Here is a 24,379-nt window from a genome sequence, read left to right on the forward strand (position 1 = left end):
TTTCCTTTTGTCCTTTCTTGGTTGTCATAGAAGCTGCTCATGATGTTGGTGACTTGAGTACCTGGTAGGGGATGTCAATAGAATCATCAATATCACTTTTGTCCTCAGTAAGGTTGCATTCAAGCACTTTTCCTTTGTGGTTGGCTTCTTATGGAAAGTTACTTTCTATTTGCTCTTGGATTATTGTTTTTGGGATAACTTTGGTATCCACTTGATAAGGGTGTTGGTAGCTCATTGACATGCCTGTGTTCTTCTTGGCATATTTTTTCTTCATGTATGGGAGCCACGTATGAGGATGCTTGTTGCAATTGCATTTCCACCAAGGATTTTAAAATCCACTTTTGATGCACTTTATTCCTATAGTAGTGACATTGGTTCTTGGGTTTTTGATTTGGATGATCATAAAACCGTGCATTTGTTAAAGTGTTGTTCAAGCCACCTGTTGGGTTGTCTGGATTTCCATTGTTGGTATCTCCTTGAAGCTCCAAGTGTTCTACAGAGTCAAAGAACTTATCTTCTTCTTTAGCTTCATGTTCTTGGATCACACTCGCTGCAAAGTAAGGAACAACATCATAACAATTTTCATCACAAAGCTTTGTTGTTGGATCGTCTTGAATAGCGCACACATCGAGAGTAGCCAAGATGTGTTCCCATTCAAGTGGATCTAATTATTCTTCAAGAAAGGGTTCCGTGATATAATCTGTAGATTCTTCAATTGCCCTTTCTAGGATGCCTTCCTCTTGCTTTAAGCTTTTGCATTGTGAAGCTCCATATATGCATCGTTGTTTAGGCTAACCCAACCATGCTAGAAGTTCTGGTCCTGCTATCTACAGTGGTGGAATCAAACTCTTCCATAGGTGTTCTTGTCACATCCCTGTAACTACGGTCCTTCAAGTTTATCTTTGTCATGGTTTCCATATGTCTCAAGTAGATATGGCCATAACCCCAATCTTGGACCATTTTCAGATGTCGCATGAATGGTCTTTCTAGAATGATATCATAGTTGTTCTTCTTGCCAAAGTAAAAAATAGCAAAGGTTTGCTGATATTCAATTCCACAAGAAGCAACAACTGCTTTTTCTAGCAGTCGTATGGGCCTCTCCATGTGTCTGTTTGCAAGCTGCAGCTTCATCCTTGTAGCCAACACTGCTGGTTTTCTCCATTTTTTCTAGACCTCTTTTGTTGCGATGAAAATGCTAGCTCCGTTGTCAAGGATTGCAATGGTTTTTACACCTTGAAATTCCATATGAAGAGTGGTGTTCCCATCTTCTCCCTCACAATACTCACCTACCTTGTTTAAAGGCAATGGCCTAGTGTTTAGCTGAGGCATTTCCAGCTCTCTGATCCCTTCCTCAATTTGAGTCATTGGTTTTTTAACACCCAATTTCTCTAGGAATTTTTCCACAATAGCCCACATGTTTGGTCGTATTTTGAGTAACTCGGCTAATATCATTGTACAAGTGACTGGGGTAGATAGAATATCTATCAGCCCTTTTGAATCGATGACATTGTTGGGAGACAGTCTCTGTGATGGGATTGCAACAACCTCTGACTTGGTCTTGTACTCTCCCGTATAGGATGGTAGTGTTCTTAGCAAATGGGGTTGATTGTCCATAGACTGTACAGATCCTTTGTCTCCCCAATATGATTCCATTTCTAGATTCATTCGAGATCCAACCTCAAATTCCTCTATTGGTGGAAGAGACACTCCTTTTCCATCATTCCTTTGGTTTACTCGTCTGCTTAGCCCACTTGCTTCATTGGCCTCTCTGACTTGTTTCTACAATTTGTCAAGACCATCTATTTCTTTACAGCTGTCAGGTATAGTTATGTGAAATCCCTCGGATGAGTTATCCGTGATATTCAATACTATCCTTGGTTCTAATGCGGGGTCCTTGAGCTTTGGTATGTGCTCCATGACTGGAATCTAGCTCTTTTTGTTCTTGGTTTGGTGGGATTAATGGTGTAGGTGGGATAGGGATCACACCCTCAGGTTTTCCAACTTGTGGTTCTAGTAAAGCTTGGGCTCTTTGAATAATTTTCTTGCACATTTCAAGATTGTCCTTTTCTAGTTCCACATATGGATATGTCATCCACTTATGTTCTTGGGTTTGGTTGTTTTCGAGCCGCGTTTCATAGTCTTTTAGGAGGTCTTCTAAATGCTCATTAACCTTCTCGACCAACAGTGATCCTCCCGAGCTAGCACTTTTTGGTTTCTCATTTGTGGATGGTTCTTCTGGAGGTTGAGTTGTCTGTGTAAGAGTTGGTGCAACCCTTTCCTCATGTTGTCTTATCTTCTCCTCAACTTGAGTAAGCTTCTCAGCTAGGGATTTTCTCTCTCGTTCCTTACGTTCTTTTATCCTAGCCTTTCTAGCTTTCCAGCTGTTTCATTTGCTCTTGGTTTTTTGATTATAAATTAAGTGAGGAAGTATTAGCTCAAGGACGTACTGGAAATCTGAGAGCTCCTTTAGTTAAGGCTAGTAGAATTAACACTAGAATGGTAACAAGACACTTTTATGTCCTTGGACACTTTTGTGTCCTGTTAAGTGACCATTTTGCTTGAATTATTTGAAGAGTATGAAAATGAATTTCTAGGTGCTATATATCCACAAATTTGCCTTTTGAGCTGAAAAAAACTTAGAATTTTTTTTAAAGTATCAATCTCACCATTAACCTTACTCTTGCACAACATTTTTGAACCTAAACTGTGTGATAAAACGGGTCCTGTTTTTGGCTTTTTTTCAATTTTTGGCAACTATACCACTCTAAACTTCATGTTTGTGAGGTTTAGATGGCTAGAGGTTAGGCCTTCATAGTTCTCAACATGTTTTGATGCTTGTAGGGAGAGCTAAGTGTTAAAATTGAAAGTTATGACCAATTTACAAGAATTGCATAATCTTGTTTTTTGGTCAAAATTAACACTTTTATGATTTTTTTGGTGGCTTTCTTGATATCCAAATTCAATTTTGATTGTGTAAGTGTAATGTATAACATAAAGCTAATCTTCCTTGAGTTTTGGGGGACCTAATATGCTATATAGCATAGTATATGATGATGGTTGAGTTTTTTGATTGCTGAAGAATACGATACATTTTAGAGTAGCATAGTATAACTTTCTCAACATTGCTAGTTTCTTAGGCCAATTGTGTGTATTTTGTAGGTAGTAACCATATCTAATCATAGACTACAAACTTGGCTAGATATTGAGTAGTTTCTATGGGTTTCTAGAGGTCATAATGCTAAACCCAGTTTTTTCATGTTTGATGTATTTAGCACTTTATCATTGCCCCCAAAGTTCCAATTGCAAGAGATCCATTATCCTTTTGACATGCTCCATGGCTCCTTTTGAATCCAAAGGCCCAAAGGGAACTAAGAAAACATGTATATAGTATCTGTATTGAGCGTGACTATAGAAACTTTGATGATAGGTGCGCAGAATCGCAAAAATACAACTTTTTTGTACCTATTTTTTTTGCCCAAAAAACAAATGGTGGGGTAAAAGCAACCATATGTTTTGTTTACCAACCCACTGAAGTTAACGGGGCATTTTATCTCATGTCCTACAAAAATCCCCACTCTTATTTATATGCAATCAACCGTAAGAAATTGCTGTTTTGGGCAAAATGCACTGGTGCATCAACTTTGGAGGCTTGTAGTGACCAAGGGATGAGAAAAATTACAAGTTTCTCATTTTTCCCATATGTAGTAGTTATTGAACTATAAGCTCATGAAAGGATTTTTCAAAATGAGTGGATCTACTATGGTTTTGGAATTTTTTCCCAAAACCCTGAAAGGACACTTTTATGTCCTTTTAGGTTACCATTCTAGTGTTAAAAAGGGTTTACTCAAAGGGCAACAAATCTATAAGGTTAAACTAAACAGTTTGAAGATTAAGAGGCCAGCCACCTTTCCGGGTGTCTTAAGGAATTTTTAGATGTATTTCTTGAGGATCTCTCAAATTTACCTACACCAAGGGATTTAGATCACGAGATAGAAACCTTTCTAGGTAGTGGATGTGTTTCCAAAAGGGGAAATGTTTTGTGAGTTGTATTGAATTTTTGCGTTTGATTGTGACATTTTTTTGACAAAATTTTGAGTATATGCCCTCATAGTACAGTTATAAGAGAAGTACGGGGAAAAAAGCCATATATGAGCCCGTAGGGACATGTGTACAATGTACATAGCGTTTGGGATTCTATTAGAATGATTCTCTTTTAGAGTTGAGTTGAATTTTGGTTTTATTTAGTTGTTTTTTGAGATTTTCTTGAGATAAACAGAAGAAAAATCCATAATCCATATGAAGGAAAGATTGAAGAGATGTCAATCTGTACAAAGCAAAGAAGGTCCAAGAAAACAATGACACTTCATGAGGTATGACTCAAAAGTCATCCGCACAAGGCTATATGATGTCAGAGGTGAGAAAAGGATGCCGATTAGTTTTCAACAAGAACATGAGTCCAAACATGACTGGTAATGGTCATCAAAATCCAGGATGGTCTACAAGGAAAATAAAGTTGGTGAGGTGACTAAACAAAAGCACCCATCAAGTGTAGAGTTTACATTAGACACTTCACACGACAACAAGGCCGTATACAGGAAGTAGATCTTTATATTATAAATCTTCTAGCTTGTATGTGACTTAATGAAGACTAACAAACAAAAAGGGACTAACAATACTGATAAGAAAAAAAGGGGCAAAAATGACAATTCAATCATCTATTGTGATAGATGCCTATAGGAGCAACCAATGGTCAAGCCCAATTCTGATCATCATCATTGGTTCTACATGTGTTTGGTAGCCAAATGGTGTTAGAGAAATCATCATCCTGCTAAAATTTAAAAAGTCAGCTTGTAAAGCCAAATACAAGCCCAAATCAAGCCAAACTTTGTCGAGAGGCTATAAATAGATAATACAAGCTAAGGGTTGAACATTAGGAGAAATATGGCGCTTGCATGTGCCTTGTAAGGAATCCTAACTTTTATTGGATTAAGGGTAATGTTGTGTAGGATTAAGGAAACAAGGGCATTCAAGAAGCTAGTTTTGAGTAGGCTTTTCTAGCCTTTTTTTTAGCACATGTAGGATGTGGACCTAGGAGGTCACCTTCTCTCTCTAGATTTTTGAAAGTGAAAAGAGTAAAGAGGTGTGACAATATTAGCGAAAACGTGGGACACTAAGAACCAAAATTTGACTTTCAAAAAAGTTATTTCTACTTCTTTTTGACTTAAAACTTCCACCCAACATATACGTATCAAAAAATCATTTTTTGACCTTTTTTAAAACCTACAAGCTCTAAAAGTCCATTTTTTAATAAAAAAAATCCCCTCCAAAAAAAAAACCTTTGTTCTCTCGTCCTCCTCCCTCCTTTCTCCCTCTCCTCTCCCTCCCTGCTACCTTCTCTCCTCCTCCTCCCCTCTCTCTCCCTCTCCCCTACTGCCACCTTCTCTCCTCTCATGTTCCTCCCTCTCCCTTCTTGTCCTCTTATCTCCTCCTCCTCCCCTCTCTCTCCCTTTCCCCTAGTGCTCCCTTCTCTCCTTATATGTTTCTCCCTCTCCCTACCCCCTCTCTCTTTTCATCCTTTGCTTCCTCACGCAACAACTGCCATGGTGGTCACGGACATCACAACGTGGCATTTGCACCGAAGGCTGCACATGGGGGTGAGCAGAGGTCATCCCAAGAACATTGTACCGTTGATGAGACGAATGCTGATGGTTCTTCAATATCTTGCCAATACCCGCCACATATTTTAATAAAGCACACCTTTGTGCAAGGTAACAATATACTTCTTACATTTGGTTGTATTCTTCTTATCATAGACTTTGAAGTCTAAGGTGTTGCCTCTACTTGTTTTATAGTGCTTGACAGAAAGGCTGCTTTTTGCACAAATAGTGAAAGGCTGCAGGTTAGAGAGGCCAAGTGTCACCACTTTTCCTCTAAAATAGTTTTCTTTGTTACATCTTGGAGGTAGGTGCTTTAAATCCATGCTTATTAGAGGTGGGTAATCTCATCCTAATGTATATTTTAGGATTGTTTATTCCAAGATGGATGGAAATACTTGCAAATTTGTACAAAATATACTTAACAAGTGTCTTTATTATACAGCTTGCAAATGTTGAATTCATACATGTTTTTGTTACAAGGTGACCTCTTACTATGCTATTTGAGTGGCGTTGTTTGCAAGAATAGCTCAAGGAACTAGCATACCATGAAGCTTTTATGGTGGCACAAAGCTCTCCTTAGTGACAGGTGGCTCCTACTACATCAAAAATCATTATGCTAACATGGAGAGATCCCTAGTGGTACAATGCAACACACCCTTTCTAACATGAGGGCATCAGTAGCAACACCCTTTCCTAACATGAGGGCATTCCTACCAAATAAACTTTTATGTGATAGGTCACCCCATACTAGACCATGTCATGGAATGGATGTAAGAACTATGACCGCACTACTCCTTGAAAGTTGTTCACAAATGTATGTTTATCAAAGTTAATGAGAAGAAATTTGGACTTTTTTGTTTGTTGATGTGTAAGAGCACTCTAGGTCTACCATATTTTAGATTGTTTGATAGGTTAAATAAGATTTGCAGTCATTTAAAGTGTAAATTTGTTTTTGTTTGGTAAGAATTTACATGAGAAGACATGATAAAGTACAAGAGATCTTGACGGAATAAACCTCGATGCCACACCTCTCCTTGAACCCTTTGATTTCTATCGTCGTGGGAAGTCCAAGGGAAGTCTATTTTCAAATTTTTAGCAATAACTTTTTTTTGCAAGAAATTTTGGTTATTTTAAAGTTTGTACACAGTCTAGGAGTTCATTCTGATTATTTTCCTTCAATTTCAAATTTTGACCGAGGGCACTCCTTGGAAGCCTCTTTTGAAGGTGTTAGGGCGAGATTTTGGGAAAGTTTTGTATGTAAGAAATACAGTCCTTAACACAATAAAAAACATTGGTTCTTTGAATATTTTTAGTTTCCATGGTTTTCGTTGGAGCCCGTAGATTAAGGAAAAAATAAGAAATATCTGTTTTACATTATTTTTTAAGAAATTTCCAACTTGCACGTTGTTTTTTGGACAATCGAAGCAAGATATGTTTTTTTTTGCATCACAGCCTAAAAGTTCAACAGTAAAAAAAAAAAAAACAAGTGGCCGCAAGGATGCACAAAATGCCCATCCAAGACTTTTGGATGGGCATTTCGCGCGCCCTTGTGGCCACTCTTGCAAAAATTTTACATGGCAAAAATTTGCAAAATTATTGTGTATAAGTATGAGATAAGGATGTAAGTTAGATGTACAGAGAGCAAGAGCTCCCCCCCTGGGGCCTTATAATGACAAATAGGGACTTTTTTTAATGCATGGCCATTAGATACAGGTGTAGCATTTGATGTAATCAGAGCAACCTTCCCCCCCCGGTCCCTTTTTCTTTGTGTTCAAAGGTCTGGAACATTCACTATGTAAAATTTTCCTATATCATGTGCGTTCACCAGTTTGGATTAAAAGTACCCCTTATAGGTATTATCTACACATGTTTTTTAAACTTTACAAGAATATAAAATCCCTTATGTTGAACACGTGTGCTATGTTACATATACTTTAGTGAACTCCCCAGGTCAAAGGCCTCACAAATCCTGGGCACTAAACATTCAGCACTAGAAATCGACCAAACAAGGAGCCAGTTTTTACTTCTGTGTCCACCTTGTGTTCTTGGGAATGTTTTGATTAAGCCATTTCTTTGGTATTTGAAACCACATGTGACCCCTATTTTTATAGTATCCAACCAAAGGTTTCTTGATTAGAAGTTTACATAGGCTCGATTGGTACATATCTTCTATGTTAACAATGCATGTATCTATAATTTATGCTTAAACTTTCTCTATCCAAATGAGCTACATAGTAAAAATCAAATCCGCAATTTAACAGTTAAGTTCACCAGGTAATATCTATTGGTACCATCTTTAGCAATACCAAAAAAATAGCTACCAATAGCTCATGAATAGGGATATTTAAGAAGATTTGATATCAAAAACTTGTCAGCACTACTAAAAAAGGTGGAAACTCAAAGGCTTTACAATATATGTATGATGAAACACGAGTCAATAATGAGTCACCCCTATACATCAACACCTCCATCTCAAGTTGCCATTTCTCTAAGTCAAGCTTGGCATATACATAGTATGGAAACAATAACATGTTGGAAAGCTCAACTTGTGAAATGTTGCTAATGATATATATTAAGCATCCCCAAATGAGGACATCTTGACAAATTTTATGATCCACTTTAATAAGAATAACCATTAATGATTAAATTGAAATCAAAATATTGCTTGAATGTCTTCATTGTGGAGATTAAGACTTGAGAATCTTACAGGAAAATCAAAATATCCATAAAGGTCAACAATAATTCTCAAATCTGTATGAAACTCCAGTAATCTAAATTAAATACTCTCACTCAACATGACACCATTTAACAAAAAAACATATTTATATTGTATTTATACAGGAATCCAACCTCATGAAAATAATTACAAATGGAAACAATGTTGTTGTTGTTAGGCTTCTATTACAAGTATTTGCCTTCCTTGTCTAGAGATTCATATACACTTGAGTATTTGTGTGTCTATGACACTAGGGAAGATAGTAGTACTATATGGATGGCTTTTCTAAGAGCTCCTAGAGAGTACCTATTGGTTCAAGATTCTACAAAAAATTCTACTATTCTTATCAAAATCCTTTAACATCATAGTGAAAGGTTCCTCACGAAACAAAAATAGAGTGATTTACATCTTTGCACATGGTTGCTTGCTCATGTCCTCTAAAGAGAAGTTGACTCTGTATGTAAACAACAGATTATGTGAGCACAAAGTTATAAGTACATAATGATAAAGTACAAAATGATAATCTAATGACAACTATACAAAGAATAAATTATAAGAAATTTTTTTGATGACTCTCCATAGATAACATAGCTTACTTGCATTGTGAGACACAATCACATGCTACACAATTATAGATGGCGCACCAAAGCCATCAACAAAATAGTACCACCCAGTGTTATGAGGTATGAAACCTAAACATTGAAAGCCATAAAGAGGTTTATTCTCTCCAGCATGATAAACTTAAATATGGAAATGATGTTAAGCTTTGAATGTAATCTACAAGGGTAGTTTTCTTACCATTTTATCTTTATGTTGGAGATGAACCCTTGCAATGTCCACACACTATTCACACCTCCTATTGCTGTGGTATGCAAGTCATGTGAGCTCATAATTTTTCCATCTTTGAGAGTAGAGGTTTCCATGTAGTGTGAGTGAATGAAAGCAGAAGGAGTAGCATCTTGTTTCATGGTGTAATGGAGGTGAGAGAAGGAAGAGGATCTAGCTTGGTGTGAAACTATGTTGTGGGCAAGGGGAAGAGATGGGGGAGGAGCTTGCTTGGTGCTACAATGGAGGTGGGAGAAAGCTAGCAGAGAGATAATGTTGGACTATAGGGGGTGCATGTGGTTGTTGCAGCAGTGGAGAGCTTAGAAAAGAGTTTGTAGAGAGAGAAAATCGGTTTTTAGCTATAGAATAGGTTTGGAAAGACTTTGGAGGGTGGAAAATGATGTTCTGAACTTTTTTGAAAAAAAAATCAATTTTTGGTTTTTTTAGTTCACGTTTTTTACTTTTGGAGGTCAAAAATACTTTTTTGATCATGAAATAAATTTGGGGACCTTCTAAGGAGGGAAAACTCGAAATTTGAATTTTTTTGAGAATTTGAATTTTTTAGTGTATTTTTAAATCTGGACCAAAAAGTGGGGGAAAAAAGGTCAAAGTGGTCCCTCCCCCCATCCCTTTCCCCTAGCCACCTCCCTTACCTTCTCACTAGGTAAGAGGCCATTAAGAGATGTAAAGCTACCTTGTCCCCCTACTTTTTTGAGGGTATAGAGTGTGTCCACCACCCTCTTCCTATTGGCTGGCCTCTAATTAACCTTAATCCCAAAGGCCCCCTATAGGGTTCATATTTTTCCTAATGAACAAAAAAGAAAAAAGTATAACCCCTAGCTAGCCAAACATGCAATTTTTTCAAATATGAAGCAATGATAGCCATCTACATACCTTGTAAACCATGTATATGAATTTTGGGGACAAATGGAAGATGAATTTTGGGGACAAATGGAAGATAATAGCTTGTAGATGGGAATCTATCATGAATAATGTTGGATAAAGCCCTTTTGATGCAAGTTACTAACTTGGGGAATTAACTAGGGTTTGTTGGGTTTAATTAAGTCATGTATCAAGTAGAAGCAGTATAATGGTTTACAACACATGAAAGCTAATAGTGGGAATGAAACTTTGATCACCTTGATGTAGGAATAAAGGAGTTACCAAGACGAAGAGGAGCAGACACAAATGGTCGACAAAACCAACCTTCACAGGGTTAGATATCTTTTCCTTGCTGAGGAAAATCAAATGCTGGACATTAGTTTTGAACCTCAAATGAGAAAAAATATCTCCCAGATTCGGCCTGTCAGGCATACTTTGCATTGGAGTGCAACGTGGACTAAAGAAGTTGAAGGTTTAGCCAGACAATTTCTATAGAATCCTTACAAAGTTGTCATTGGCTCACAAGATTTGACAGCTAATCACTCAATTCTACAGATTGTAGAAGTTGTTTATGAGAATGAGAAATAGTCAAAATTGACAGATCTACAAGAGCAACCAAGAGTGAAGCTGAACGAGATTGGGTTCTTTATGAATTTAGAATCTGGCAATAGACCTATAAGACAGAACCAAATGCTGCATCTCAGCATGGATGTGAAGGACATAAAGTTCGTCATCAATTACAACTTTCCTGAATCATGTGAAGACTATGTACATCGAATTGGACGAACAAGACGAGCTTTTGCAAAGGCTACAACCTATACATTCTTTACCTCAACAAAACGACAACAAAGACCGCAGCAACATCGACAACCAGGTCATGTCAGGGACGACATGAATGTGGAGGGGGGGAGTCTTGACGGTTGGGTTAACACACGACATAACTCAACAAAGAATTACTTTTTGAGAATTATGGAATGCTGAGGATTATGGTTATAAACATCATTTGTAATAAGTAGGTAGTCTAGTAGTAGAAGCCGAGGTGTAATGGCACTTCTAGATGCCATTTGACCCCTCAAAATCTAATTTAGGTTTAACCTAATGTGACCTTAGTATATAAGGTACCTAGGTCACTTTTGAGAGAACTTTCATCATAATCATAACTTTTAAGCTGCCGTCGACTGTCTGTGAGAGAGAAAGAGAGAGAGCGTGAGCTTCATCCTGGCACTACTCCCCGCTGGCTCATCACATTATAGATGCAACTTCACCATCACTTTAGCCTTGGCAAGAGCTATGCAATAACGCCAAGAATTCCTCACGGAATGGAACATATGCGCTCGTGCATCTACAAGCTACTCATGGCGTAAGTATATCAAATGATGTCTGTTTACTGCCTACAAGTGGTCATTAGAATCGTAGCAACATAAGCTACGCATAGGTACTCATACATTTTAGTTTTGGGCACTTCAAAAATCTAGCTTTGTCTTTATATGTGTTTTTTGTAGATGGGTCTAGAGATAGGACTTTGAGTGTAGAGGCTTAGGGACAAGTGTATCCTAGTGAGGGGATGGTGTTCCTACAATATTAATTTATATAGAAAGTGATGGAAACTTCAAAAACAAGAAACCTCAAACCTTATCAAATTCTCATATCAAGGTCAAATCTCATACGCTTTATTGCACTTGTGCAATCTTTGCCGATAGAATTACCTGCAAGGTTCTTCCCGCCCAAATATTTCTTAACTCTGACTTTCATGAAACCAAAATAAGACTTAATAGCATCAAAGATTTTGTAGCTCAAAAAAATTATGCGGCTCATGGCCGCTTAGCAAGCCTTGCTAGGGGCATGCTTCTCATCTACCCTGCCCAGAGTCCCACTATGGGAACAAACCCTTCAAAGGTATAAAAGCCCAAACCATTGAGTGCTTGGTGTGAACAAAGGGCTTCCCAAGCTCGGCGATGGTAGGCAAATGACCCAGGAAAACCTTATGGCATGCAAACTCCGTGTACAATCTGAATACGGGAACCTTCTTGTGTCGAAAATTGTCTCTTGGACCATGGCCAACCCTGAGCAAGAGAGATAGATCCATTTTTTGAAGGTCAAGAACACCATGGACTCCCCCTTAGCCTACTTTGGTCCAGCGCAAGCCTGCCCGTGTGTACCTTGTAGCTTGGAAAATTTCCTGCGATTCTACCCTCGCCATGAAACCTCTCATGAAAGGGGGGGGGAGAGAGAGAGAGAGAGAGAGAGAGAGAGAGAGAGAGAGAGAGAGAGAGAGAGAGAGAGAGAGAGAGAGAGAGAGAGAGAGAGATTCTCGGGCTTCTAGGAGCTTGCATGCCTCATGAAACGCTCCTCCTCCTCCTCCATAGCTCCCCTTTTTCTAGAGCTCTGATACCAATGTGAGACCTAGGAGACTGAGATGCCGGATCCATCACCCTACCACCCTATATATAGGTCCGCTCCTATCCCTAGTCATAATATGGATCCCCATTCCACATTGGTCCAGTTCCAGCCCCTGGCTCAGGTCCTTGACCCCCTACGTCGAGCCTTTCTCCTTAGGATCCTTGTCCTCATAGAACAAGTCACGGATTTCCATACGTAGTATGAAGGCTTTGGATTCACATTGGAAGGGATGACATTGACTTGGCTCTAGCCACTAAACAACAGAGGTTTCCCTGAACATTGATCAGCTCTTGCGAGAGTTTTCCAAGGAATTCTCCAAGAGGGGAATCAAGCACAACATGGTTTCTCAAATCTATGATTTTAAGCGAGAATGAAAAGTTAAAGGAAACTTTGCTTTGCTTCAAATAATATATTGATAGATGTCTAGTGCAAGAGTTACCAAAAAGGGCATGAGAAATAAAACTCTCAAAAAGGACTTACACCTGAAAGCATGTACAAAATTTGAACGTCACTAAGGAAGCGTTGTATCTAGTTGACAATTATAAGACGTACAAGGAGGTAATGGAGGACATAGAAAAAAAAACTAGCAATGCCTCTTCTATAGCTAGTGAGTCAACTACAAAATGTGGTGATCCTACTTCAATCACAACAAACACAGATCAAGTCATTGAAGAAGTGATCTGCAAAATGAATCAAATGTACTCACAAAATCCCAATCTGAGATAGTAGCAGCCATCTTCAATCAATGCTCCAAGAGTGTTAAAGTAGTGGGTAATTGAGCATAAATACACCAATTATGATACTAATGAGTGCTTCTATAATCGGAATTATGTAAGGAAAAGCCCATATGGACCTCCAATAGGGAAAAAATTACCACCACCTCCAAGGTACAAGATTGGACCCAATAACATAGCACAAGGAGGAGACAAACCACAACCTGTGTTGGGCAAATAGCCATATTTTCCTCATGGAAATAGGGCCATCGTGTGGTATACAGAGCCGACCGAGACACTCATAAATCATCCAATGATGCCACCCACTACTTACTATGAGGAACCTGTAGAAATCCATGTGAGAGAAACCAAGGGTGTAGCTTATGCTACTAAGAATAGTCCATTTTGAGCTAGCACCCATGAAGCTACTGAACCCTCTTATGTGACTCAAACTACTAGAAATCAATTCATGATGGATGAGGATATGCTTATGTTCATAGCCAACCATAACTACAAACGTAGAGGATATCCTCCTAGGACAGGCTAGTTGATGGGGGCACCACCATCTTCCCAGCCAAAAGGCCCATGCTTTCGAAATGTGGAGGTAACCATTGGGCACGAGGTTGTCCTCACAAAGGCCAAATAACAAAAATCTTTGGGTTTCTTTGAGGGGTGTGTGAAGGATCACTTGTTTCAACATTGTGCTAAGAATCCTAACAACCTAAGAAAAGAAATCGTCAATGTCATTGGAATTTTACCGTGCTCAAGTGGATCTGAGTCAAAGGAGACAACAATCCCAATCAAAGTGGTGACTAGAGCTCAAGATGAGGAAAAAACAAAAATAAGCTAGAGGCAGATAAATTGAAACTTCCAAAAGAAACCAAACTGGAAACGGATCTATAAGGACTCATCGAAAAACTTGCAAAGAGGCTAAGAGAAAAGAGAACATTCAAAATAGCATTAAACCAAACAAAGGAACAACTCAAATGCGAACCATTAGGGCCAAAAACGACTCAAAAAGGGTTGTTTGTTAATCTAAGGATTAAGGAATAGTCCAATAGTTATTTGACACGTATACAAAAGTATGGCACTCTTGTCTCCTCTATTGTGGGTTTTGGTGGTCCTATTTTGACGGAGAACCGCTAAATGTCTTGATCATAAGGCTGAAACTGTTATATTTGGGTGCTTTCAGCAAGAGAGCTCATTAAATTTGCGGCTCAAAGTACTGAAGTCTCGTCTTTTATTATACTTTATATTTCACAAAAGAGTTGTCAAAAGATACGAAATCTATGTCAGAAGGCTATCAAAACAAGGGCATTAATGACAAATCACCTACGTTTTTCAAACGTATACCTTTCTCGCTCTCTCTAGTTTGTGAGAGGTTTAAGTCTTTCCGTCTATACTTTCTTTCTTCTTCTCTAATCTCTAAGTTCCCATGGTGTCTTTTTCACGTCGCCCTTCACATAACATAACTTCTTGTGACTTTCATAATGTTAGAGAGGATGGTCTTTGGAAGCCCATATCTTTTCATGTGAATGACTGGGTAACAATGCTTCCTTCATGCAAAGGTGTACACAGAGTGAAGAGAACTAAACGCGATAAAGTAAAAAACCATTGGAAAGGTCGTGTTCTTGCTTTCAAAGTGATCGACAATGGCTGGCTAGCTAAGGTTCAGCATGTGTACATGGCCAAGGATATGGTGTTAGAATGGGAAGAACATCCCACACTGCATTCTTACTGTAAGTACAAAAAGAACTATTTGATACAGTGAATTTTTCATTATCCCATTGTTTTTCTCATTTTTTGATTCCATTCCAGATATATTTCCTTCAACAGCTGTGGAATGGCAGCCTGTGGAGAGTCTAAGTGGGACGTTCAAAGCAATGCATAAAGGGATTGCAGATGCCATGTATGCTGACAAGCCACCTTCCTTTTACAAAACAATGGATTTGTTTGTCTATTTTGTAGAATACAAAGTTCCATCACAAGAAGGTGCATATGGAGAACTACATCAGTTACCCGTTCCCACCATAAGTTCACTTGATTGGGAAGCTCCTGATGCATGTACTATATCAAGCTTCAAATACAAGATCAAAGAAGACATCCTTAAAGCTATGTCTCCGGGCAGGATATCAAGAAGGATTAAAGTTCAATGGTTCTTGCCTATACATGTCTTTGTGGCATGTTTCAAAACAATGGACTTGCAGTGGACAAAGACTATGTGGCTTAATAGAAGACTTTCTATGACTGAACTGGATAATGTTCTTGGAGACGGATGGAGGACCAAAGAAACTTTCCATATTGGTGACAATATTAGTTGTAGAGTAAGCCCAAATTCTATGTCTATCTCATATCAACTATGTCGTCAATCATTAGTTATGGGCTATGACTATAGGAGATGGAGAAGCAAATTAGGTAGCTGGGTTCCTCTCGACTCTGAGTGAAATTGTCTAGAGTTTGAACTAAAGGTCACAGTCCATCCACACACCGAGTATAGAAGCATGATAGTAACAACAAATTGGAGACTAAATGATGTTAGAGAATCTCTTGAGTTTCTTGATGAAACATATCCCGAGTATAGACTCAAAGTGGATGAAATTGTGGTGAGCACAAGGATGGAGAATTCAACCTCTTTCATCACATGCCTTCCCCCAAAAAGAGTTGTATTTGAGCCACTTGCAAGGACTTGAAAAAACAAGTTCAATATTGTAATCATTTTGCAAATATATTTATCTTTTCTCTACCTTATTGTGAACAATACTTATGTTGTTTTAAACTTACATATCATGATACACATGTAAGAATCAAATAGTTGGTATTAAGTATTTGAAGTACAAAATTATGAATCACCAAAGGGTATATATATATATATATATATATATGTTCATATGGACAAAATGAACAAAAGTGTACATAGATTTTGTGGAGTAATCAATCATAAAAATCCACTTTTCTTTTTGCCTGAGAGGATTCTGCATCCTCAGAGATCCTTTTCCTTTTGTGTTCAGAAGGGGTGAAAGTTCAGGAGTGGGTGGTGGTGGTGACTTGGCAGGGGTTGGTGCTTTGGGCCCCTCAGGGCTTGGCACGGGTGACTTGGCAGGGGTTGGTGCTTTGGGATCCTGAGGACTGGCTGGCTTGGGTGATTTGGCAACCTTCTTTGGCAACATGAATGGTAGCTTGAAAGGTGAGCTAGGTGCCTCCCCCTTACTTTTCTTAAGTGTACGACGCTTTTGAACCATGAATTTCAATAGTGAGTGGAATGGATGGCCCTTTGTATCTGCTCTTTGTTTTGCAGGGCTCTTCTTGGTGGGACTCTTCCCCTTGGTAGGGATCTTCTTCTTGGTGAGACTCTTCCCCTTGGCAGGGATCTTCTTCTTGGTGGGACTCTTCCCCATGGCAGGACTCTTCTTGTGATCCTTTTTCTTTGTATGGATCTCCTTTGCAGGACTTTTCTTCTTCTGATCCATTTTCTTTGCATCCAAACCTTTGGTGGCTCTACCTTTCTTTGGTGGAAAAGGAGATTCTGGATCATTGGGATTTATTGATCTTTCCAAAACCATAGAAACAACCTTCTCTCTCACCCACGTGACCCAAGACTCTGGATAGTCATGCAACTGAAAAAAATAGAAAAAGGAACTATTGGACATGAGTACATACATACATAAAACATCAAAATAAATACATGAGCCACACACTTATAGTGAGTGTAGTCATCCGGCACCTTGACTCAAGATATCTCCATGCATTGGCAAGCACCCTCCATCCACAAGATGTTGAGTCTGTCTGTAAAGACACTTTTTGTAGTACTTGAAAGCTTCTATATTGTAATCCTTATTTGTGGTACTCACGTGACCAACAATAAGTTTGGCAGCACTGCAAGAAGACATTGAATCAAAAAGCTACTAATAGAAAACAATGGGCCATCAAGCATAGATTATGCTTCATACTTACAGTTTACTTCTCCCATGGATACTTAACAATGAATTCATAAGTATAATATCTTTCTCCAAAAGAGTGAAGATAATAAGACTCCAATGTCCTCTACAAAATAAAAAACAATTAGCTAAGAATACCACAAAATGTTAAAAATAACATGTAAGGAGTTAAGATTTACCCTTCAACATAGGGGTATAATATGTAATTGAAGGTCAGTATGTTAAAATCTTCAAAAAAACTTGAAAGGGTTCCTTGCTTGTTAAAAAGGCACTGTGTCACTAGAGGGTCACGTATGGAAATTTGCATAGCTAGAGCCTCTGGAAGATCCCTCATAAGACACCAGAAAAAGAAAACACAAGCCCCAATGAGCCGCATGTGCCTAGGCACCTTGCACATGCACTAATAATTAGCAAAGGAGAAACACATACCTGAGACAGATAAAGAGCACAGTTTCACCAAGCTCAATGTTGGGATTTACAAGCATACTTGTGTCTTGAGGGAATATGTCCAAATACGCCTCAGTATCTCCAAACAAGGAGACATCCACCACCATTTGGCCTGTGATTTTTTCATAAAGAAGAGAGTTGGATGCTCTTAAAATTTCAGCTTGCTCTTGAAGGATAGCATCCTCTGATATCATGTCTTGCTCCCTCTCAACCTCCTTTCCTGCTTTGATATCATGGACCTTTCTTGTCTCATACTCATGTGTAACATCCTCAATGACAACCCTAGAATCTTTATACTGCCTGGAAGCAGGGATGTTTAAAATTTGGAGGGCTCTAAGATCCTCACTAGGAATGAGCTCAAGAGCCTTATCAAACTTGTACCTTAGCCTTGACACAAGCACAAAATCTTTGCTCATAAGTGTGACCCTGTGAGCAAATGCAGCTGCAATGTAGCTATCATTCATAAAGTCTATGAGAAAATCCTCAGCAGCTTCCTGAAGGCACATCACAGCTTGAGATTGCCACCTTACTGAGACAAAAGTTTTGATATTCATCATGCTTACAAGTCTATCTGATATATCTTTGAAAACTCTCATGAAAGAGAGATTTGGAATCAGTTAGGCAAGTAGACTTTTGTGCTTTTCTTATTTCTCTTAGGGATTTCACCTGATAATTCAATATTTTTCTAGCAGTGGGCCTTTGACAAGGTAGTGGAGGGGGTGCTTTCTCTGGATCTTTCTCAACATCATCTAATTCTGGATCAGTTGGGGCTTCGTAGACCTTCCTTGCAGTCTGCTTAGTCCTCGCCATTTGGGTCACAAAACACCGCACCATGCGATAGATGCGTCACCTACAACCTGCAAGATGTACCTATCGCGTCGTGTATGAAGAAAATGATATTGGGGAGAGACACCAACACGACGCGATAGAAGGGTAAACCACGCTCTGGAGTATGTCCTTATCGCGTCGTATGTGAACATCGAAACTTTCAAAGAAAAAGACTTGTACGACGCGATAGAGGGCTCACCCACACCCTAGAACATGCCCGTATCACATCGTATGTGAGCTTTGGAACTTTTCAATAAGCCAAGCAAAAAGACCTGCACGACGCGATAAGGGGCTCACCCAGACTTTGGAACATGCCCGTATCGCGTCGTATGGGATGCTTAGACTTTTTCAATAAATCAAGACATAAGACCTGCACGAAGCGATAGTAGGTCCACCCACATGCACAAACACATCCGGGTTGTGTCGTTTGAGAAGCAGCTTGGCTTAGTGGACAAACGCATAGCGCGATAGATTGGCAACCCAATGTCTAGGAGTAGCTCGTATCGCGTCGTATTGGTGAGGATGGGTAGTGCGTGTCTGTGGAAGAAAGTCTGGATGGGTCAAAGTGCGAGTAGTTGAGGGCAACATGACGCGAATGTGGAGTATGGGGGAAAGCAAAGAATGAGCATGTGATAGGGCTTTATATACATCCAACCGTCCGTATGACGATCGTTGTACGCAGGCCACGTGGCACGTCTGCATGGCTGACACATGTCAATAACGGTCATATTTCGGACCCTATATAAAGCTTGTTCTTGAATGTTATTAATGTTGCACGTTTACTTTTCCCATACAACGCGATTTATTACAAGTATTTGTCTACTAGTCCTCTCATCCTGCACGACGCGCCTGTTTGCATTTGCACACCGGTGGTCTGTCCTCTATCGCGTCTTTCAGGATTCTAGTTGGTCGCTTTGGTGTGCCCTCGTCCTGCACGACGTGTAGGTATGCATTTGCACAGCCATGGTTTAACGTCTATCGCGTTGTTCGAGATTCAAGTTGGTCGCGCCAGTACTCATTTGCAAACGCTGGGGTTAGCCTCTATCGCGTGGTTCGGATTTCTCATTGCACCGACACGACGCAATCCAAGCAAGTTGCAAATCTTGGAACCCACCCTTATCTCTTCGTGCTAGTGAGGTTCTGAGACCCAATGATGGGCGCTCTGCTCTTAGTCTAGCCCTCCCCCTCATCGCTCTATATCGCTTTGGGCGTATTTCCCGACCTTGTATCTAGTAGCTTCGCCTGTCGACTTTTCCTCTACCATGAACAAAGGCCGGGAGGAGATTTTGGAGGAGATTCCAAGTGAGAAACTATTGGTGGCTGCGATGGATGGTGGTGACATTGAGGTGTACACCAAAGCATATGAAATATTCAATCCTGTGTTTGATCTTGCATCTTTGTTAGACCATTTGAAGGAGTTCTTGACATAAGAATTCAAAGAGTTTGAAGAGGCAGTTGAAGGCAAGTGTTTGTTGTTAGATGGCAAGACTTATTGTCATCTAACCGAATTTACTAACCAACTCAATTGAGAAAACCAAAGTAACAAGGAGGTTTGGAAGATTTTCTAAGAAGACTTCCTTTGTTTGTCCACCTACCATTTCTTGTCAATTACATTAAAGCCTTGCAACCTTGTTCCAAAAGAAGTTGCATTTCTTTTCTTTTTGTTCCTTAAAGTTGACATGCAAGGCAAAGCTGATGAGGTGAAAGATACAGATGAGGCAACAAATAAAAATGTTTCCACAGTTTTGCAGCTTGAGAAAAGTGAGATTCTAGAAGAGGAGGAAGTTGATGTTGCAGCTGAGGAGCAGGAGAGGGCAAATTTTGATGTGGCTCAATTTAGAGCTAGTACTGTCATTGATGAGCCAAGAGATGAGGTAGAGGTATCTGAAGCTTCCCTTACTATTCCAAACCTTCCCTACCTCTATATCAATGGGAAAGAGTATATCCCTCTCCATCATATCCAGTGTCTGCATAATATGAGGGAGGACTACTGTATTGCAACCATTTCTAAAGCTTCTGAGGTGGCCAAATATTTTATTGACACAGAAGAAGAGTCAAAACAGGAGTTTTTGGCATTTGATCTTCAGACATCCAATAAAGATTTTATGCCTGCTCCTGATGCACTTGCTCTATGCATGAGAAGAGTGGAAGAGGAAAAACCTTCCCTCAAAGATGAGGATTTTGAGAAGAGGCTTGTTGAGCTTGGCATCCAATCTTTTGGCAGAGACTTTAAGCTGAAAAAATTTGGAAAGGAAGTTGACATAAGAGAGATGACCGGATCATGCAATATCCTTCAAGAAAAAGTCATTGCCAAAGATGAGCTGCAAAAGGTGATCTTCCTTTTGAAATCTTTCTTTTTTTTCAAGTTTGTTTTAATTACTCATTGTCTTGTTTTGCAGATTGAACTCCTTGACAAAGACAATTTTCTTGGGAGAGATAAATGCTCGAGAGGGAAAGAAATAGAGGGCTCTTCAAGAAGGGATGCCTCCTCTCTCATGCACTACATGCCTACATTGGATAGTGCCACCTTCTGTGCTTTCCACATGCAGTATTCTGAAGATCCCGAGTCGCCAATGTTTGAACTGAAGATATTGTCACGGTTTTTAGGGTACACTCCCCTTCAAATCAATGCAAACAAGATCATGCTACTTGAGAGAGCAGCAGCACTTCGAATGTTTGGATATGCTGCAGGATTCAATGCCTCAAGAGTAGGATAGTTTCTTTGCTACTCTAGCTATGCAGCAACAACTGAGGAGACAAATATCAACCTTCTTGGGGGCTATAAAAGAAGAAAGTTTTTGAGATATAGGGGTGACATGCCTAGAGATATTAAAAAAATCAAAAACTGATGTAAATTTGATAATTTTTTGCACAAAAATATCTTTTTTGAATTTGGATCTCTTTAGAAAGATTCAGTACAAAGTTTCAAAGTGAAGCATTAATCTCCATCTGTGGTTGAGCAGCATGGTTGTTTGATCTCATCCGTTGTAATTGCCTCCTATAGAACCAATTGAATATCCTTCAGTGCATTGCTCCTTCTTTGCCCCCCTCCCTTTCTCGTACATTTGAAAAACGAAGTCCTTGCTTGATAGTGATATTTTTCCATTCCCTGAGTATTCCATATTGCAAGGGGTCCTTGTTTTGCAAAATATGGTCCATACAAGTACAAAATATGCTAAAAATTTTAAAAAAGTTAGTTGAACTCAATAGGATGCAAAGTAAAATACTATCCAGACTTTAGAAAGTAATTGAATACTCACCAAGTAATATGTGATATCTTTTGCTCCCCAAGCATCTGTAATAGCAGTTATTAAAAGCTTTATTGTCTTTTTAAAGTCATCTGCAAAAGTAGCAGAGCTAACTTGTTGTCTCAAAAATTTCAAAAAATTGTCGAGCTTCTTCCACACTTCCATGCGTTTGTTGGCTACATCTGGTCTACTTTCGACATTGGTTGTTATAACACAAAGATCCTTCCAACAATTCCACATAGCATCAACTTGTTTGTTGTCATGGTTACTCAAAAATCTTCTGGCTTTTTCTCCACCCATTGAAACATCTTGCAAAACATCACCGGTTCCTTTTGAAAGAGTGGGATCTTTTTTAAGATGCACTTGACCACCATGAAAACCCATTTGAGAGAGCAAAGCCTCGCATTTTTCTATGCACTCGTCTGCTGCAAGTTTAGTTGGCTTAATAGAATATGCATAGTCAAGATGGAGTCAAAGCAATTTGTCCAAGATTCTAATCTGTGGATGCATTGTGCATGTATGTACATTTTTTAAATCTATTGTTAGAATTGGATCCCAAATCATAGAAGACGATGGGTAGTTGATGACGTTAACACTATTCCTTGATGGTGCTTTTTCAACCTCGTGTTCTGCAAGCCATCCTTTTGTTCTAGTGCTTGCCATGCAATATAGACATGGATACTTGGTATTGGCACCTCCACATACACCAAACATGCACTTTAATACTTTTATGTCGGCACTCAAGTGCCATTCTACAATAAAGTCACCCATGCCATCTACACAGAGTTTTTCACCTGCATTTTGGTACTATATAACAGAAGGGATATCGGTCTGCAAAAATAGACATTTCAATGTATCGTGATTTTCTACTGGTATTTAAGCTACTCCGATCCACCAAAGTTCCATTTCTGATTGAGTTTTGTGGTATGGGGAATCAAGCCTACCCTGGCTATAGTCCAATGCTCTATTCATAAGGGATATGGATACTCTTTCCATTTTTGACATTTTTGAATTTGAGCTTCATCCAATTTCAGGAACAAATATAAGTTTTCCTTCACAATCTACTTCTTGCATATTATAGTATCTCACCATAGCAGATTGAACATTTTTTATACTCATCCAAATGTTATTAAAAACATTATACTCAAAAGAAGATTTTTTTTCTGTTTTTCATATGGCATCGTTCCTTCTATATGATAGTACTCTCCAAAATGTTCGGGTATTTCTTCGTTTAATAGAATCCTAACTTTCCCAACATTGTGAGGCCTAGGGAACCCAAAAGCTTTAATCTTGTAATACTTTAAAACCTGAAACCAGGTTTTAGAGATGGCCCTATAAACCCTTCTACTCACCCCCACTGTGTCACAAACTTCTTGCATTTGAGAAGGTTGGACTAGTAAACCCGTATCTTTTAGTAAACTTTGAATTACCAATTTCTTTCGAGTTTGATTTTCAGGAAGTTTCAAAAGTTTAAGAATATCACTTTTGTTCATTACCTCATTTAAAAATCTCACCCTTTCTTGAACATTGGACATATCAAATCCTAAAAGACTAGTCACATATTCTCTAGTAATCTTTAATCTTTTTTTTCTTTGTCCAGAACCTTCTGTTAAGTTTACTACATCTCTCATTCGTTTTACTCATGCTCTTAATCCTATTTGAGTTTCTTTTAAAGTCCGAAGCTGGTGATTTTCTTGTTTTAGAGATGCTATTTGGTTTTCAAGTTCTAAAATTCTTGTTGCATTTGAAGACAAAACAGTTTTGAGATATTGAATGTAATGTGTATGATCAATGTGTAAATGAGATAACCTAGAACTATATCCTAGTAATCCATCAATCCCATCACCAACAAATCTCATCAAATCATGAGGTGTGTGAAAATATGGATACCTTCCAGTGCTAGGATCCGGTGGATACAAGCTCCCATCTGTCCATATATCAATGTGTTTCTTTCCCTCGTTGCGAAGTTGTTGTGCTTCATTTGCAGTATTAACTGGTCTTTGATAGACACTCCGCGTAGTAGCATATATCCTGGCTTACCTTAATGTTCAAGTGAAACTTATGGTTATCACTAATGGAAGATGTATTAGTCATTGTAAGTAATGAAGGAGTAGAAAGTATAATGGAAATAACGTAGTACCAGAACAAGGTGCATCAGACAAGAAGAGATAAAGCTCGCGGAAGGTGAGATAAAAAAGAGAGATTCAAAAGTGGAAGCAACTATTTGCCGCCAAGTGAAGTAAATGAAAACAAATTTCGAGGTGAGCCACAAAGGAATGTGAAGAAAACGATATCGTTTTTAGTATTCAGAGATATGTACCTAGACACGCTTTAGATTGCGTAGATATGCTTTAAATGACCAAAACGGACAAATTTGGAGCCGTTTTGACCACAAATGGCTCTGCTAATTAGTAATTTAACCAATTCCACACACAGCCCTTTTTGAGTCGTTTTTGGTCCTAATGCAAGAGAACAAGGGAAACACAAAGGGATCGAAAGAGTCGAAGATTGTATCAAGGGGTTGAGTCTTAGTAGAAAAGGAAAATGAGCATTTGGATGCTATTTTTCAAGCCTACAAGGCGAGATTGAAGAACAACCAAGTGTTGGAACAAAGATTGCTGACCTATCCGCATCTTGAATTCAAAACCAAACGAATGGAGATATGCAAGAAGCTCATAGGGACTGCTCAAGCTCTAAAATAGCCAGACACCTTGAAAACTCCAGAGCA

The sequence above is a fragment of the Adiantum capillus-veneris genome, chromosome 10 (assembly GCF_014529385.1).
Source record: "Adiantum capillus-veneris isolate H3 chromosome 10, ASM1452938v2, whole genome shotgun sequence".
Classification (NCBI taxonomy): domain Eukaryota; kingdom Viridiplantae; phylum Streptophyta; class Polypodiopsida; order Polypodiales; family Pteridaceae; genus Adiantum; species Adiantum capillus-veneris.